The sequence below is a fragment of the Mycteria americana genome, chromosome 2 (assembly GCF_035582795.1).
Source record: "Mycteria americana isolate JAX WOST 10 ecotype Jacksonville Zoo and Gardens chromosome 2, USCA_MyAme_1.0, whole genome shotgun sequence".
NCBI classification, from domain to species: Eukaryota; Metazoa; Chordata; class Aves; order Ciconiiformes; family Ciconiidae; genus Mycteria; species Mycteria americana.
In genome coordinates, this window is record NC_134366.1 from 144785206 (window position 1) to 144802354 (window position 17149).

At 40.7% G+C, this 17149-nt stretch overlaps 1 protein-coding gene across 1 annotated transcript in view; it reads left to right on the plus strand.

Annotated features, from left to right (window-relative positions):
- Positions 1-5438: 5438 nt before the first annotated feature.
- Positions 5439-17149, plus strand: part of RALYL (RALY RNA binding protein like) — a 406804-nt gene continuing 395093 nt past the window's right edge. The window contains exons 1-2 of the mRNA XM_075495737.1: positions 5439-5478; positions 6381-6467. The gene's annotated coding sequence lies outside the window, so the exon portion shown is untranslated. The remainder of the gene's footprint in view (positions 5479-6380; positions 6468-17149) is intronic.

A 17149-nucleotide genomic window follows, 5' to 3' on the forward strand; every position in this document is an offset into this window, starting at 1 on the left:
CTCACTGATTTTTAATGTAGATGTCACTTTTTGTTTATTTATATAAAATAGCATGTGAAAACAGTAATTTTGAGGACATAAAGCTTGTTGTACGCTGTGTGCTCTGACCATGATTGTTTCAAAAAGCATAGTACACAAGGGCTGAAAGATTGAATTTCCCAGAGTACAAAGAATTCGATAGTTAAAAACTCCTCTCTCTCGAAAACCCCTCTAACCTAACAAAAGAAGTTAAAAAGGGTGCCATGGAAGTGTTGAAGATTTCCTATTTTTTATTCTGTTCCCCTACATAGTGGGTGTAACATTCAGGTACTTTATTTGACCTCCTTTAAACAGAGCTGCCTTGCTTTTATTTCTTCTGTCACTTATTACTGGACTTTTTTACCTGCTTTGTGCTCTGCCACTTGGAAGTTTCAGCTGAAAAGGTGGTAATAGAACAAGTGAGTTAGCTTCACTATATAGATAAATAGTGTCTTAAAAGCACTGTAAGACAAGTAGAAGGAGAAAAAGTGCAGAATTTTGTGAAAATTAACAATGATTCTGTAGAAAAAAGCAAGAACGATGATAACATGCAGAGAAAAACAGATGAAGGAAAATTCTTTTAAAAATATGTTTCAGTCTAAAGTAATATCCCATATTTATCAACATAGACTGGAGTTGATTTTAAAAATGTGAAGTAGTTCAGTTTGATATTCTCTATGGTATAGCAATTTAATCAAAATAAAACCAAGACATAAGTGGATTTAAATGATGATAGCTAACTCTATATTAATTTGAAAGTTCAAGAAATGCAGAGTTTTCTCTTCCTTTAACAGTTTAACAATGTAATACTTTGGCTAACTTCAAGTAATTCTTTCATTTAGCATTTATTGCCAGTCAACTAGTTTTCCCTTTCCTGTTGTCATGGTAGACACAAACGACGTACAAACAAAACCCCCCACCACCACCTCATAGCCCTATAGTTATACTGGGTGGTCTCGAAGGGATTACATACAAGTTAGCCATTAAAGCAGGGTCAGGCAGCTGTATCTGCAAAAAGGAACACTTATTATTATTTTCTCATTATTGTTATTATTACTGTTGCTATTTTTGCGTCTTGAATTGTTTTAGCTGACTTCTTCCAGTGCAATAGGAGGAGGTACTAGTAACTGTTTGCAACTCGAGCTCAGGCTTGCAGGCTGCTGAGTCATGCTGACAGATCTGTGCAAAGCCAGTGCGTTAGTGCTGGACTCCAACTAATTGCTTACTACTTGCAAAGAGGAGCTTCTTTATGTCAGGAAAGTGTAAGTGCAGTGAAAGTGATGTAAAAAAAAAAAAAGTGTGTGTTTCTCCGATACTAGCATCAGTAGAAAGGGAAGAAAATTGCCTAAGCAAGGTGTATATACAGCAGCAGCCCTGTGCTGAGAGCATAGATGTTTCAATGTAATGAAGAAAAACAGATTATAGGCAATGAGGTAATCTTAGCATGTACTTATTTCTGCTCCTACGGGGGGGTGGGAGGGGGGAAGGGAGTGGTACTGCAGAGGTGCAGGAAAGGGATGTGAAATATTGGGATTGCATGGCATGACTAACAAGGGTAGCGAGCCCAGCATAAGCCACAGAGCACTGGCTGTGAAGTACAATGTTTTGGGAACCTTAGGAAGCATCTCTGTGCTGGTAGCCGAGGCAGAGGCATGGAAGTGCTGGTTCATACACTTTCTGCCCAGAGTTCTTGGTTACTTTTAAGGCTAGCTCTTAGTCATGTTGCAATGGAGCTCAGTTGCTGTCCTGCAGAAGGAAAAATGGAAAGCCTAAAAACCAGCAGTAGGCACTTCATTTGCATGCATTGGATTGCACATGAACACTTATGCCCTGGAAATGATCTAAGTGATGCTCCTTTTCCTTCTTTTTCAACTGCATTCTTCTACTGTATATTTTGTTGAGCACTGCGCATAACCAAGCTATAATGTGTGCAAGGTGCTGAACTTTCCCTCATTTTGGTGCAGCCTCAAGTGTACAGCTACTCTTGGAGGAAACTTCCAGCAGGAGTAGCCAGAAAGTAGACACTGATGAATAAAGGCTTCCTGGGATTCTGTGAAAATAGCATTCTCCCAAGCTCTTACTTGCTTGCTTGTAACCTATTCCAAACACGTATTCTTGCCAAGCTTCTTGCAGCTTTTACTCCCTAATGCTTACTTCACCTTAATGGATTGTAAGCAGAAAAGTAACAGAAGCATACTTTGGTGATTCCTTAGGTAAACCTAAGGTTAAGTCCTTAGGAACCAGTTCATTTTCACAGTATTTCCAAAGCTAACTGTAGGTATGACTATATATTGTGATTTTGTCACAATTGCTGAGTCTGGATCCCCTCAGCTCTGTCTCTAGACCTGTTCTGGAACAGCTCACTGCACCGCCCCCAGGACTTAAAGCCGTCCCTAAGCCTTGCACATTTAAGTGTTTACAGCCAACTTTACCCAATATATCATAATGACTTTTTAACTCACTTGTAGTATGCCAAATCAATATATACACATTGAAAAGGAAAACATATCTATTTGCATATTTACCTTATTCCTAGTTCTTGGAATCTACTATGTAAATAACACATAAAATATATTGTCCAAGATGTATGTATCCAGTTTCCTATATATGTGTTAATGTGATCCAAATTTACAAGTCAGATCTATTATACAGCTTTGGATTACTAAAACACCGTCTTTTCACTGTTGTTGTTATTTTAGGAAGACATATGTGCTCAAAATTACATAAACAGCGATGGAAATCGAAAAACAACAACAAAATAGGATTGTAATTTAGGCCTTGATTCTGCAAATATGTTTTGATGTTAAATATCATTAAAAAAACCTCAGCCATTGAACTGTTATTTCTGCATGCAGTATCTAATGCTATTCAAAATCAGAGTGCACCAGCCAAGGAAATACATCTCCCACACCTGAAATCTCCAGACATGATAGTTTTGTGATACTGTCATGACAATATGATTGAGTTCATTGTCATATGTATGTAAAACATTGTACAGTTAAGTTGGTTAGTTTTCACACCAAACATTTTCATTTATTATAGATTTTTGTATCTTTAAGGACTTCCGTTTGTTTGTTTGTTTGTTTTAAACCTTCTCAGATGTACAGCTTTACTCCTGAGAGCCAAACTTAGCAGGGGGAGAACAACCAGGACTGGTATGAAATGCCAGAACAAGCCCAGTGCCAAAATAAAAAGCAAGCAAGAAAACAAAACTGTTTATATATATTTTTAAACTTTGGCCAATGTTCTTTTTATACTTCATAAAAGAAGTTGAGAGCAAAGAAGAAAGGGAGCATTTCTTTTCATTCTCTGGAAACACTGGGGGAAAGATACAGGACAGAAAAGAAAGAAAGAAATGGTCAGGGCAAGGGAAAAAGCTTTGTGTGAGGACATGAAGAAGGCAGGCTGGTGCCCTCACCAGTCTTTTATATAGCAGGGCATCCTCTTACTGGCCAGAGTAATTTTTATAGAGTAATAACCTAACTGTATCTCCTGCCTCCTGACCCGGATGAAAAGAGAGGGGCTGTAAAAAAAAAAAAAAAAAAGTGAGTGAGGAAGAAGGGGGGAGGAGGGAGCGGGGAAGTATTGCCTAGATCACTCCCTCCATCACAGTGCCTGGTTTATGGATGCACATTTCTATTCCTCTGTTAATTTATCTTGTACAGATGTCTCTTGCTGCTCTTCCTCCTACTGCTGAAGCAGTAATTAAGTTTTGGGGGAGACTGTTAGCTGTGAGCGTTTTGGGGGCCAGTGAAGTGAGGAGACAACCTTTGCCGGCCGAGCCGAGGCGGCAGGCTGGGGCCTGGCGGTGCTGTGCACAGGTCTTGCTTGAGCTGGAGCCGGAGCAAAGCTGCTCTCAGCCCCAGCCGCCGCTCTCTGCAACTGCTGTGTTTGTTAATAAGGAGACAGGCGAGGAGAGCTAAAAAGGGAAAAGCAAGCGTCTTGAGGAAACTCTCAGCAACAGTAGCATACAGCCTGCTCCAGTATATTTCTTGTCTGTTAAAGGAAAAGGGCGAGAGCTGCCATCCGGCCAACCGCAGAGCTGCTTCAGGGCCATTCCTCTGTGCTTTGGGACCCAACCCCAAACACTTCCACCCGATGAGAGGAGGCTGCAGGCAGCTGCCCGTGGTGCCGTGGGAGGGCTCCCGCTTGGGTTCACCCTGCTGCTAAGCCCACTGCCCTGTGCCGCGCTGCTTGTGATTGTGGGCTGCCCTCGGGAGTGCACCCCCAGTGAGCGACCCCCTCTGAAAACACTTGTTTCCCTCCCACCTCGGCCAGTAACTTTGTTATGAGAAGCAACAGCCCTGCCACTGGAAGGAGGGGAGGAGGGCGAGTCCATGAAGCAGGGCAGAGGCCAAGAAACAAAAGCAAATAATAGATGGGTCTGCTGGCACCTGTCCTTCTCTCCCCAGCTGCACACGTGAAACGCTCTCCGGAAGGAGACGGAGCAGCACTGCTCAGACATGACTGGGTGGCACGGTAACTGCAGCCCCAGTGCACGACATGGAAACGCTCCGGGCTGCACACGCACCCGGAGCCTGAGTGGCAGCAGGGGAACCCCCGTGTGCCCCCCCCCAGCTGCAGCGCCAGCAGAGGTGCCCCTGTGCACAAACCCCGAGCTGGAGCGGCAGGAGGGGGTACCCCTCCGTGCCTTGTCTGCGTGTCGGGCTACCCCCGCGCACGCACGCCGAGCCGGAGCTGCAGGAGGGGCACCCCCGTGCGCACGGCGAGCTGGCCGGTGGGGCTACCCCCGTGCACAGCCCCTCCCGCCCCCCGCCGGAGCGACAGGAGGGGTAGCCCGCGCGCACACACCGCGGAGCCCGGCGCTGGACTGGGGCTGGGGCCGCCGCCGGGGCACGGCACCCCCCAGCCGGGCAGAACCCCGGGCCCGCTCCGCTCCGCCCGCCGCCGGCCCCAGTCCCGGGGGCGAGCGGCGCCGCACCGGCGGGGCCCGCGGGGCAGAGGGCGGCGGCACCGCCGCGGCCGGAGGGCAACAGGCGGGCGGGCGGCGCCGGGCGGCAACTTCGCGCAGCGCCGGCGAGCAAGTTGCGCTGCCGCGCAAGACGCGCCCGCCTCCGCACCTCGCCCGCGCGGCCGGCTGCGTGCCCGCGCCTCGCTGCGAGTGTGTGCGTGCGAGTGCGAGCGAGCGAGCGAGCGAGCGGCACCTGCCGAGGCCGGGCGGCCGCCGCGGCGCGGGTGCGGAGCGCAGGGCGGCGGCGGGAGCCGGGCGGCCGCGGCGGGCTCGGGGCGGGCTGGGTCCGGGCTGGGTCCGCGCCCGGCGCCGCCGCCGCTGCGCCCTGCCGGCTGCCAGTCCGCCCGGCTCCGGATCACGTGGCGGTTGCCGGAGGCAGAGACTAGAGAGGAGAGAAAAAAAAAAGCGCCTCATTCCTTCTTCCACCGCCATACTGTATTTTATAGTAACTCTCATTTTTATTCCTCCCTTTTACTCCCGCTCGGTGAGTACCTTTCCGCTGACATTCTTGTCCTCCTTTTTTTGTCCTGTTTTTTTTTCTTCCTTTTGTTTTTTTTTTTTGTTTTTTTTTTTGTTTTTTTGCTTCTTTTTTTTTTCTTCCTCTTTGATTATTGTTTAAATGGATTTGATCTTTTGCTGATGACAAGTTTTTTTCCTAGCATGCGATGGTTACTAAACTGTGAGCAAAAGGTGCTGCTGGGGCCGGGAGTCACTGGGAATGAAAAATGATAATATTAATAATACAGACTTGCCAGTCCAGCAACAACTGATATACATTTAGTAGCTATATATCTATATATGCAACTGGTTTTGTTGTGGCACGGAAAATCGATGTGAAATATGATGCTTATTTTTTAAAGATAAGAGAAAAGGCATGTTTCTAACTCTTTTTGCAGAGGATTTTCTCTGGTGTTGTTTTATTTTTATTTTTGGGTGTTTTTTAAGGGTTTTTTTTCGTAAAGAGATGGGAATTGCAAATGCATTTTACAGCAGTGTTTACACAGAGTTTGTAATCTTGCAATACTGGTGGAAGCCACAGAGCAAGATGTTAATTTTATTATTTTTGTTATTGTTTCTTTTTTTTTGACACTCAATGCAATCAGCAGGGTTTTTTTTTTTCTTCTTTTTCAGTTTTTGATGCCTGTTTATAATGTGAAACTTTTCTTGCAGCGTGTTACAGTTATCATTTTTAAATACTTTTTTCCCTCCTTAAAGATAACAAAGCAAAACAGAAAGCCACAGAGATGATCCTTACTTTTGCACATTTTGCACCTTGACTTTTTTATTCTTTTGCCAGCAGTATTTTATGATGGTTATTATTATCGTGATGATGATGATGATGATAGATATATACATATATACAAATAAATACATTTTCAAATGATGGCAGTGGAAGGTTTTCCTGGAGAATGAAGTGCGGTTTGGTTTCCTTGTCAACGGAAGATGAAGTGAACAACTGAACATCTCCCCAGTGCAGGTACTTCATCTCCTTGTAGGCGTTTCCACGCTGTGTAAATTACATTGTGAGTTTTTTTTTTTTTTTTTAAAGAAATCTCTTTCCACCCTTAATTAAAGGTTTCTATGCAATACACATGAGGACTGAACTAAATATCTCTGCCTTGTGATTGCTTGGATGTGTGCAAAATGTTGCACTAATTGATCCTACGTCGGTTAAGCTGAAGAGAGGTGTTTTATGTGCTGTGCTGTGCTGTATAGAGGGAAGGCAGCTGGGGGAAAAAAAAATCCAGACACCCTCCCCCCCCCCCCCCCCATTCCCGTTTAAAAAAGCCCTAAACCCAAACCGAAACTGGATGAAACCTTGAGATCCTCGTTATGAGTACAAATACTTACAGGACTTTAAACAAAACCAAAACCCCCAGCCCTGTATTGTGGTGACTCGTGTGTGTTTGTGTGTGTCTGTTTAAAAATTACCCATTAGAAAATAGCTGTGAGAGAAACAGCAAAGGAGGCTCCCTCGGAGAGCTGGCTCACTGCCACATGGGGCATATTTCGTAGCCCTAAGGGCAGCAAACCCCTTATATCCAACTTCTGCTCCTCATATTAAAAAGGCGTAAACAAGGCAGCAGGTTGCCTCTTATGAATTTAATTCACTGGGATGGAGATTAATCAGAAGCAGATATTTGCTTGAAGGTGTTTCATTTTGTTTTGATGATTATTAATGCCACTGGCTGGCAGGGAATGGGAAACTGTTACTTTCCGTGACGGTCACTGAGAGTTCAGTATTGGAGAAGAAACTGTTACTTTTCATTGAGAGCACTTAAATGCTTAACAGAGGCTGCCCCTGATGTAGGGACAGGATATTGGTTCTCTAAAACACGATTTGGAAAGATTTTTCCAGATGACAGGTTTTGTTGTTTTTGGTTTTGGGTTTGGTGTTGGTTTTTTTTGGTTTGGTGGGGTTTGGTTGGTTTTTTTTTTTTTTTTTTCTCCCCCCAGAAAGAGATCTAGTGCAATATTATGCTAAAGTTGAAGTGCTGAATGCTTGGATCTGCAGTGTTCTCTGTAGTTTACTTTATTGTGATGGGATTGCTTAATGAGATTTTAGGGATCTGTAACTGACTATAAAGATATGCTGTGCATTCAGATGTGGAAACTAAACTAAGTTACAGGGGATATTTTCTCACTGTGGAATAAGCAAAAATAATTCATAGGACTACAAAAGCATTTGGAAGTTTGAGGCTTCTATATTTACATTCTTGTAACTGAACAGCTTCCTTTAAAGTAAAGTGTGTATAAGAAGTCTTCAGCATTGTCTCATGCAATTAGTCATGTTGAAAAATAAATAAATTCATTTGTCATTGTAAAAACATATATATTATGTATTTACGTTGGCTTTTTCCAGCTTAAATGTAATAAAAATATTTAGTATAAATTTATGCATGGCTTCTGCTCTGACATGATGGAATACTTTTGGCAGTATATCAGGGTCAATAATCCATGCGTCTAAAAAACACTGTCTAGATATTTGCATGATAGATTATGATGACTTCTCTGAAATAGTTATGATCTCTTGGGTCAATACTCCACATTTTAAGAAGACTCAGCCTGCTTATTTTTTCATGATTTAATTTGAAAGCAAGCCATTAAAATACAAGAGTGATTGAAGCTTTATCCTCCACCCTCCTTTTTATTTCCATCCCCCCTTATTTTTAAACTAAAGTTTTTCTTTAAATTATGTGGATCTGCCAGTAAGGAAAATATTTTTGATATTGCTAAAGCACTGAAATAAAGTAACTAGGCTAGCAGTTTCCAGAATGATGTTCCTTTCGTCCTTTCTTTTAATAGTGCAGGTGTGTTATGTGAGTAATTTTGTACAGATAGTTGCTGACTGAAGATCTAATCCTGCTCACTTAGTCTTGTCTTGAAGTCTGAGAAACAAAGTTTTAGGAATGCACTATTTTCAGCACCCAGATTTCATCTACAAAACACCTGTTGTCCGAGTAGCACGGTAATTAATATACATACATTTCATTTGCAGCAATCTGAGGTTGTCTGGTTTCATATATATCAAACAGCCTAGGGACTTTAAAATAGGAATAAAGGAGCTAATTTTGAAAGAGGATACCTCTATCTCCTTTAGTATGTGGGCACAGTAGGATTTGGGTTGGTGGAATAGGTTCCAGCTTGGTGTTTCCGTAGTTGTGCTATAACTAATGCTGTTGAAAGCATGTTTGGAAAGCCACAGTTAGTGTAAAAGACAATTGTCCTTTTGTACTTTTGAGATGAATAAAAATTTTGTCTAAGAATTGCAGCATTGTTTCTACAAGTGATGACATAATTACATTTCTTATATTTAGTATGAGATGCACTTGTACTGCCCTAACTCCTGAAAGTGATGAGTGTCCGGACTTAAATGGCATCTTCTGTTTTTCTTTGCATCTGTTTTGATATTCAGGAGAGCTTGGGAATTTGAGATACCTTTATAAAGGTTTGTAAACTGAAAACTTTGGAAAGCAATTTTTTCTTTTCTTCCTCCATAAGCTAACTATTATTAGCAGGACTTACTAGCAAATAAAAATGTGACAGGTGAACAGAAGTTACTAACTGTATAGTGCCCAGAATGCTGACTCATAAATACATGTTTTTAGCCACTGTAGTGGCCTGAATCGGCAACAGAAGTGTATCTTCTCACGTTTTTCTACAAGGAGATAGTACTAAGAGGCCTGTGGAGTAATCAACACCATTTGGCTGTGATGCTAGGCTGGTCCTCTTCTTTTGTTCAGATTCAGCAAGCTCCAGTTTACATTTTTCTAGGGCACCACTCCCACTGCACCTCTTCGAAGGCTGGGCAGAGCCTCACTCTTCAGGCTGTTAGAAACCTCATTCCTGTCCTAAATGCATTCTCAGACAGTTTACGCTCCTTTATTTTTGTGCCAGTGCTGTCCCTAAACAGTAAGGTTCCTTCTCCATGTCTCTGCTCCTCTTCAGAGTATATTTCTAGAGAGCAGTCCCAGCCCCTTTTCACTCACGTTTGCTGGGCTTACTGGGGAGAGGTTCCCGATGGTGCTGGGCCATGTGGCCGCTGCAGCGCTGGGAAGGGATGTTGAGGCTGGCTCTGACCAAAGTCATGCTGCAGCAGAAGCAGGGCAGCTGCATTCAAATCCTCTTCTGCCCAAGCTGGTCTGTTCTGCTTTCAGCTGCAAACATGGCAGTCCGGTTTCTGGCTCTCACATCAGCCTGAATGTTTCCACCTGGAGCTACGCTGTGGACATGCCTTCTTCTGGTGAAACAGGCTTTGCACCGTGCAGACCTTCCCTTCACTCTGCCTAAGCAATCTGAATTCCTCCGGCTAGAACATAACAGCAAAGGACTGTCAGGAATTTCTCCTGTAAATCTGATTTTTAAACTCCCAAGAATATTCTACTTATTGTTTTAGTCTTTTGTATTCATACCAGTCAGGGGAACCTGAATGGGCTTGAGCCAATGCTCTATCAGGGACTATCTTCTATCAGGAATAAATGTGAAAGTTGGCTACAATGCTTTTTAAAATATCTTTTCCTTATTAGTTTCTTCCCAGGTTGCTTATATCTTAGCTCTCTAGTCTTCTAAAGCATTATTCTAAAAGCAGTTTATTTGTCTTTTACAGTGTAATTTTTTCTGTTTTCTTCATTCCCTGCACTGTGGGTTTCGAAAGATAAAAAGATAAAAAAGCTTAGTAGTGTTTAAAGTGTAGGATTGTAAAGACTGATAGGTCTGCCCTCAGATGAATGTTTTTAACTTCCCTTTGGTCTTCTTAGAGGATGCGGTGCTCTGTCACATTCTGGAGCTGAATCCTTTATGTTTTAAGTACTTATAGAATTTCTGAACAGAAGGCTAAAGATGATTATTTCCTGATGAAAAATTATGTAATCTGTGACACTGTCTACACAGTCATCCAGATTTTAGCTTCCTTGAATTCAGATCCAGACTGACAGAAGAAAACAAAATGCTACTTTTATGTGGTATGAAGATTACAATGGAACATTTTCACCTTTGTTAAGGTGCCAATATTATTTTATGACCTTTGAACAACTACTGGAGTGAAATGGCTTGAAGATTATTGTTTTGCATATACATTAGAATAATTTGTACCCTTTTTTTTTCTCGTCTTTACTCTTTCCTATTTCAAAATGACGCTCTAATCTCTATAAATGCACTTAATCCTTCAAAAGCATTTATACTGCGGTTTTGGAACTATTTTCTGAGAAAGTTTATTTTTGCACAATGAAGTGTGATTTTCCATCCCAATGAATCATCTGCCAACAATTAAAAAAAATAATCAAGTAGACCTTCAAATTATTAAGTAAATCTCAGGTTGCTTAGAGTGAATACAATTAATTTGGTTTTATCATTGTGATATTCTGGGGTAAATAAATAGATAGGTAGGTGAATAGATAGAATCATATAGATAGATATTTTTAGAGATGTTTTTAGTGTGATAGAGAATTAACAGAAATCTTACATAATTAGTTATGCTTTAGGGCTTAACCAACACTTTTGTTTAAGAGTGAACGGTTTAACTTTCTCTGTGTAGTAAATTTATACACATCAATATTATCCACTGCCACTTGACAAAAGCTACAGAATTGAACTGCCTCCAGGGTGGTACTCTGTGTGCCTCCTCAGCATCCAGCCCAGGCTCCTTGTGTGCCGGCTGGCCTGCCAGGATGTCAGGGTTCAACCATTCTGCAGTTGCATTTCAGTTTCAGGAACAGAGTTTTTTGCTCTGGTGTAGTTCCATCATGGTTATGGTAGTAAACATAATAATTTCTACTCTGACTTGGCTGGTAGAGGTTTGAAGAAGCAGAGGTAGATTTCATATGAGTGATGACCAACAGTGGGTATGGACATGGTGGAATATGAATGACACTCCCCAGGCTCTTTATTTTTCCTTTGCACACTCATGAGTCTTTCTCCCAAAATACTCAAAGCTCTGATTAAACTTGGTTTACATCAGTGGCCCTTCCCAGGTGGCCTTCTCCTGGTTATTGCCTCTGCTGACGTGCAGTCTCTGAGCAACCAAGTCAATGTGGAGCTCTGAAAACAGCTGAGACTTTGCATGGGCAATTCTGTGGTCCTCTGAGAACTGCTTACAGTCCCTTGGACAGCCATAGCTTATAAAAGGCAGTACAGGCCATTATTATTATTTAAAGAACAAGAAACCATAAAAGATCCACTGATAATTATTGGACCTTGATAATTATTAAATGACTTGGTGAAAGTCAGGTCCCAGTCTTCCAACTGTGTGCCATACCAAAAGCCTTTATTTCAGCCTTCTCAGTCACATCAGTTGCTTTTGTCAAGATCCTCCCTTGTCAGGCATGTGCTTTGTGTTGTGCAGGGTCAACAAAAGGGGGCTATCTGGCACAAATCAAATATTAATAGGATTCTTCACCTGACTGAAGCAAGGCTAAATTTGTTCTGTAGAAAAACATCGCACTAGCACAGTTCATTCAGTAAAAAGATGTTTCCATTTTTGCTGAGAGTTTTCCATAGAAGCTGAACAGCACTATAGATACAAGATGCATATACTTAGATACAAGATGCATCTTGTTAAATAGCGGTAACTTTACGATTTGGAAGAGGCACTACACGTGTATACCTTGCATGCAGTATTTTTAGGCTGACTTAAGAATTGGAGTTTCAGTCTCAAAGAATTATATTTGCATGGTGTTGACGACGCTGGTCCTTCTTTCTGTTTGGTTGTGTTGTAATGGAGTTCAGAAGTACTAAAATGTTTGCGCTGTCCTAGGCATCCTCTTTATTGGAACAATATGAATGAATAAAATGCAAAAAATTAAAATGCATTAATGTAACAAAGATAGTTTTTTGCATTTTTGCACACCAGGCCTGCTCTCAAGGGTTACTGAATGCTAACAGCTCTTCTTGTGGGTAGAGGGAGTTATAGTAACTCACTGACTGTTTACGATGAAACACTGTGCTTTTAGTAATTGCAGCATCATGCTTCTGAGCTTGATCCATAATGCAGAGTTATTATTTATAAAAGAAAAGGAATTTTACCTAGTTAGAAAATCTTTTATCAAAAGATTCTTCACCCAATAAATATTAGGATAGAAGTTATACAACATTTAAAAATGCGCTGTGCAAACTGTCATGCAGTGTCTACGAAACAGACACCATGAAGGTATAATTAAAACAAAAATTCCTGTTTGGGTACCTATAAAAGGGATTAATTATACTGTGTTCTAAGTAACAAAAATATCAGTGATATTATCTCATTTCTCATCTTGTATTTGCCACTGATTTCACAGGGTAAAACCCAACACTTGAGATGTTGCACAGTAGGTCAGTTTTCTAATGTACCCTCTACTGTATAAATTCACATCCACTTTTTTTTTCAACTGCAAAAGAAAAAGGTTGTAATTATGTTTTTTTTCCTGCATATACAACTTCCAGTTAAATGGAAGTTCTGTAAATGGGACAACTGCAAGACTGGCTCTGAAAAGGTTAGCATCTTCTATTTGTGCACTTGTAAGTTGTAGACAATTGATGTACATTATGCATAATGGAAAGAGTAACTACATTTAAATTTTGATGTTATGTCACTTTTGCTTTAGGGGGATAGTTCAACAGGACATTGATGTTATTTTTATTGTTTATTATTTTATGAGAAAAGGATACTGTGCTACCATCCATCAGCGTGTGCCCTGCTGTGGTGAGTGATGTAGAAACATAAAGGTGCAGAATTAAACCCTGGTCCTATTAAAATCAGTGATACATATGCTGGTTAAAATTTCCTATAAAAATATTTTTTTTCTGTAGATTTTTGATAAAGTGATTCACAGGAAAGGCTCGATTCATCTCACTTAACCTTGCTGTTTAAAAAATAGGTTTTCAGAGCTAAGCTAGTCATCATTTTAGCCATCTAAAAGTTAGTCATTGAAGTCTAACACAGTCGCTCAAGGCTTTGTAGTCAACAGAGATATATAGACACCTCTAGAGAATTACAGATTACATCCCAAGAGAGGCATCTATGGATAGCTGAGATGAACAACCTTCCTAAAACGCCTCTCTCTTTTCACTGATGAGAGAGAACCTAGATGGGACGTTTAAACTAAATTCCTAACTTTTTGATGGATGAAGTTAGAGGAGATGAATCTCATGCTTTCCCCCCCCCCCATCTGTCAAAATACTAATTTCTTAATGAAATACTTCATTGAAAACTTACTTTTTGGCCTCTAGAATCTTCATGGTTTTAAGTTTTTATTTGAATTTCTTTTCAACTTCTGCAGTAATTTTTTTACAGACATGCAAATGTCTTTCTAAACACTTTGAATCAGTTCTAGACTATGACAAAATTCCCAAAGATTTCTGTGGGGGCAAGATTTCACACCTTTTTTCCATTGCTTCACCGTTTTCTGACTGTTTATAATGTAATCCTACAACCTGATCCTTCAATGAGTTCTCCTCACAGAGTCCTATTCTAAAATCCAGGGACTTGACCTATTGAGTAAAATCATGGATCTCACTTGAGAAACCTTTGAAAATAATTGAAAGATAAGGATTATGTGGGTGGCAATGGAATCAGCTGCTTGCACTTTGCATATGTAAATGAATGTAGAGATATAGTCACAGTGTTAAAAAATCATTAGTATATCAACAAACAGCAGAAGACTTGAATTTGAAAGTTCTAGATGGCTCTGAAGAAGGCTTTTTAAAACATAAAAAAGCAAAAATAATAGTTTGTGAACTGAGGTGATCTAGGCAACATAGGTTAAATATTTAGCTATTGATGGCTTGTTATAAACGATTCCAGTAAAACCTGTATTTTTGAATATCCAGATAGATTTTATTTTTCCCTGTCTCAGGTAATTTGCTAGAGAAGATTGGAATTTTATAAGACTGCATGTTAACCTTAGTATAAATCAGCTCTTAGACAAAGTTTATTTCAGTGACTTGCTTTAGATCCCTCCCAAGTCGTTGTGCGTAGCAGGATGCAAAAGCACTGGCCAATTTGTGCCACTGCTCAGTATGCTATGAAATCATCCTCTCTTTCCACAAATTATGAATTCTGCTATTTCTTGCAATATGTGTTTGGGCTTTCTGTAAGATTTTCTATAGGTACTGAAATATATGAACATAGTGTACATGTTTCCACCATAGGGTTTGTATTTCTTACTCTCAGAGTGGCATTATCTGAGTGCCTGTGCAAATGTCGTTAAGCTGCTCACATAGGCCATGTTTTTCACTGACAGCATAATATGAAACTGAACAAAAGCTGAATCCAAATTAGAAATTAACCTTTTGGTGTAATAGGAATAAGCACAAAAGTCAGGATAGTAAGAGTTAATTGCCCAAATACCATAGTGTTACTACCATGATAAGGTAAGATGCAGTTGTGAGCTCTAACAGCCACATTATAATGGTTTGTACAGATTTGGAAATCTTACGGGCTTGTCAGAATTAGAAGAGGAGTTAAAATGTTGGAGTTCTCAGCACTTTGAAATAACTATTTCAAATAAGCGCAGTAATATGCTCTGGGGACTATAAACTGTTAGCTGCAGCTACTATGTCACGTTATACGCTTCACCACCTCTTGGTCTTCATCTTTGTTCCTCTCAATGTATCTATATTTCTACCTTAGGTTTTTGTACTGTCCCTCAAAAATGCATTTTCTGAGCAGTATTCACATAAAACATTTACAAGAATTTACAAGGATAAAACCCTTCGCTGACTTCATGAAGTTTTCGCCTCTTTTCCCTGTTTCATTTATGCACCATAACGTTTCCTTTTTCACTCATGCGTCTCGGCTCAGAGTTAGGAGCACAGCGTTGTCACGGGAATATAAAGGTCTCATGACCATAGATTGTCAGGACATAGACAAGCACAACTGAATTTCTCAATGAGAGTAGGGCATATAAGTGAAACTTTGCTATTTGGTGTCACTGGGTCTAACACTGCCAGCTGCTCTGGGTGAGTAGGTGGTCCAGGGACCCTGAATGAGGAATACATGTTCAGGGACATGCTTGTGAAAGGCAAGATTACAACAAAAATAATTACAGTTTAGTTTAAGGAAACAAGCTATTTCAGGAATGCCACAATTTTTATTTGATGCACAAATTAACGTCCTATATAGTGTGACATTTCATCTCAGAAATTTTAAAATGGGTTCAGAAATTCTTGATACTGGGTCACAAATATTAATTAATGTTGTAAATATTAATCATAATCAGAATAAGACTGGCCACTTTTCACTTTCAGATCTTTTATGATCAAAATCAGCCCTGCCATAGAGACCCGTGTCACACTAGTCTGCAGTGACAGAGGAAAGTATATTTTAAAATGTTGGGTGTGTTCATTTGAATTTCTGGATCCTTTTTGTCTTTTATTTGTAATGTTTTTTTATTTCAGACTTGCTGGACCTTCCCTCCTGCTCTGGACCTCTCCCCTGGTGTCGGCACAGCTCAGAAGGATGAAAGAAAAGGAAGCAATAGGAGAGGGATGGAAGAGGGGAGAGGAGTAGAAAGAGAAGGAGGAGGGTCAGCAATAGAAATTGAGAAAAAAAATCCCCAGCGATTCAGTTAAGGCTCCAGACAATGGGGATTTTTGCAGTCCCCGCTTCTCCTCACTTTCCCCTTGGGCTCAGGCCCCTCTCCCTCTCCACCAACTTAGCTGTCATCAGCACTACAGATATTTCACTACTCATTTCCATTTTTTATTAAAGAACGAAACCAGAACAATTAAAATCTTGCAAACAACAAAATATAGCCCTCTTCTCACAAATTATAAGATGACACTATTCATGTAACTGGTTCTTGAGGTAGGGTTATTTTTCTCGTAGTAAAGTAGACTTACGACTTTAACTATGAACGTATGAAATGGTTTTGTACTTCATGAGTGAGACAAAAAAAAGAGGTTAGGTTTCTCATTCCTTTTATACCCAAGATGAGCCCTTTAAATCAGCATGCACATGACTCTCTGTTTCAGTTTTATTCATCTAGATCCAAAAGCAGACTTTCTACTGGTCTTTATTTACTTATTTATTTTTTACCTTCCCTTCTTTCAAAGCTTTACTTCCAGGGGTCTTTCTTATTCCTCATCATCTTAGTAAGAGTATAAATTAAAAACTATTCCTAACTCTTTCAGTTAGTTTGAAATTTGCAGTGTATTATTCAGCTTTGTAGGCCAAATACTCCCACTAGAGTAAAAAATGCAATCTGATTTTTTGCTGTGCAGTGTGACTGTCAGACAGACAAGAAATAGGGACCCCACTACTCAGTGCTGGTCCGGCACTTGGCTTGGTCCCAGCATCTGGCCTTTCTTCCCAGGTGGACTGCCAGCCACTGTGAAGGTGGAGGAGTGCTCGGATTAAAAGGACTCTTTGGCCAAACCTCTTTTCATTCCTTATATGTACCTGCCTCCTCACAGCCGTTCCCACCAGGAATCCCTTCTACCTGACAAGGTTGATTTGGGACTGTTAATAGAAAGGGTAGGTCCAGTAACTGGTCTTTCTAAGAAGGTATTTCCTAAATCTAGAGCTTAAATTGGTCCTGTGGCTCCCCTATACCAATCTGCCTGATACAAAAAAGCCAAAGGGTAGCCACTGAGCCAATACAAACCAAAGCCCAGTTGCAAATTTGCAGACTTACTTCTTTAAATGGTAAATACTAAGAATTGCCAATTGCTTATTGTATACTA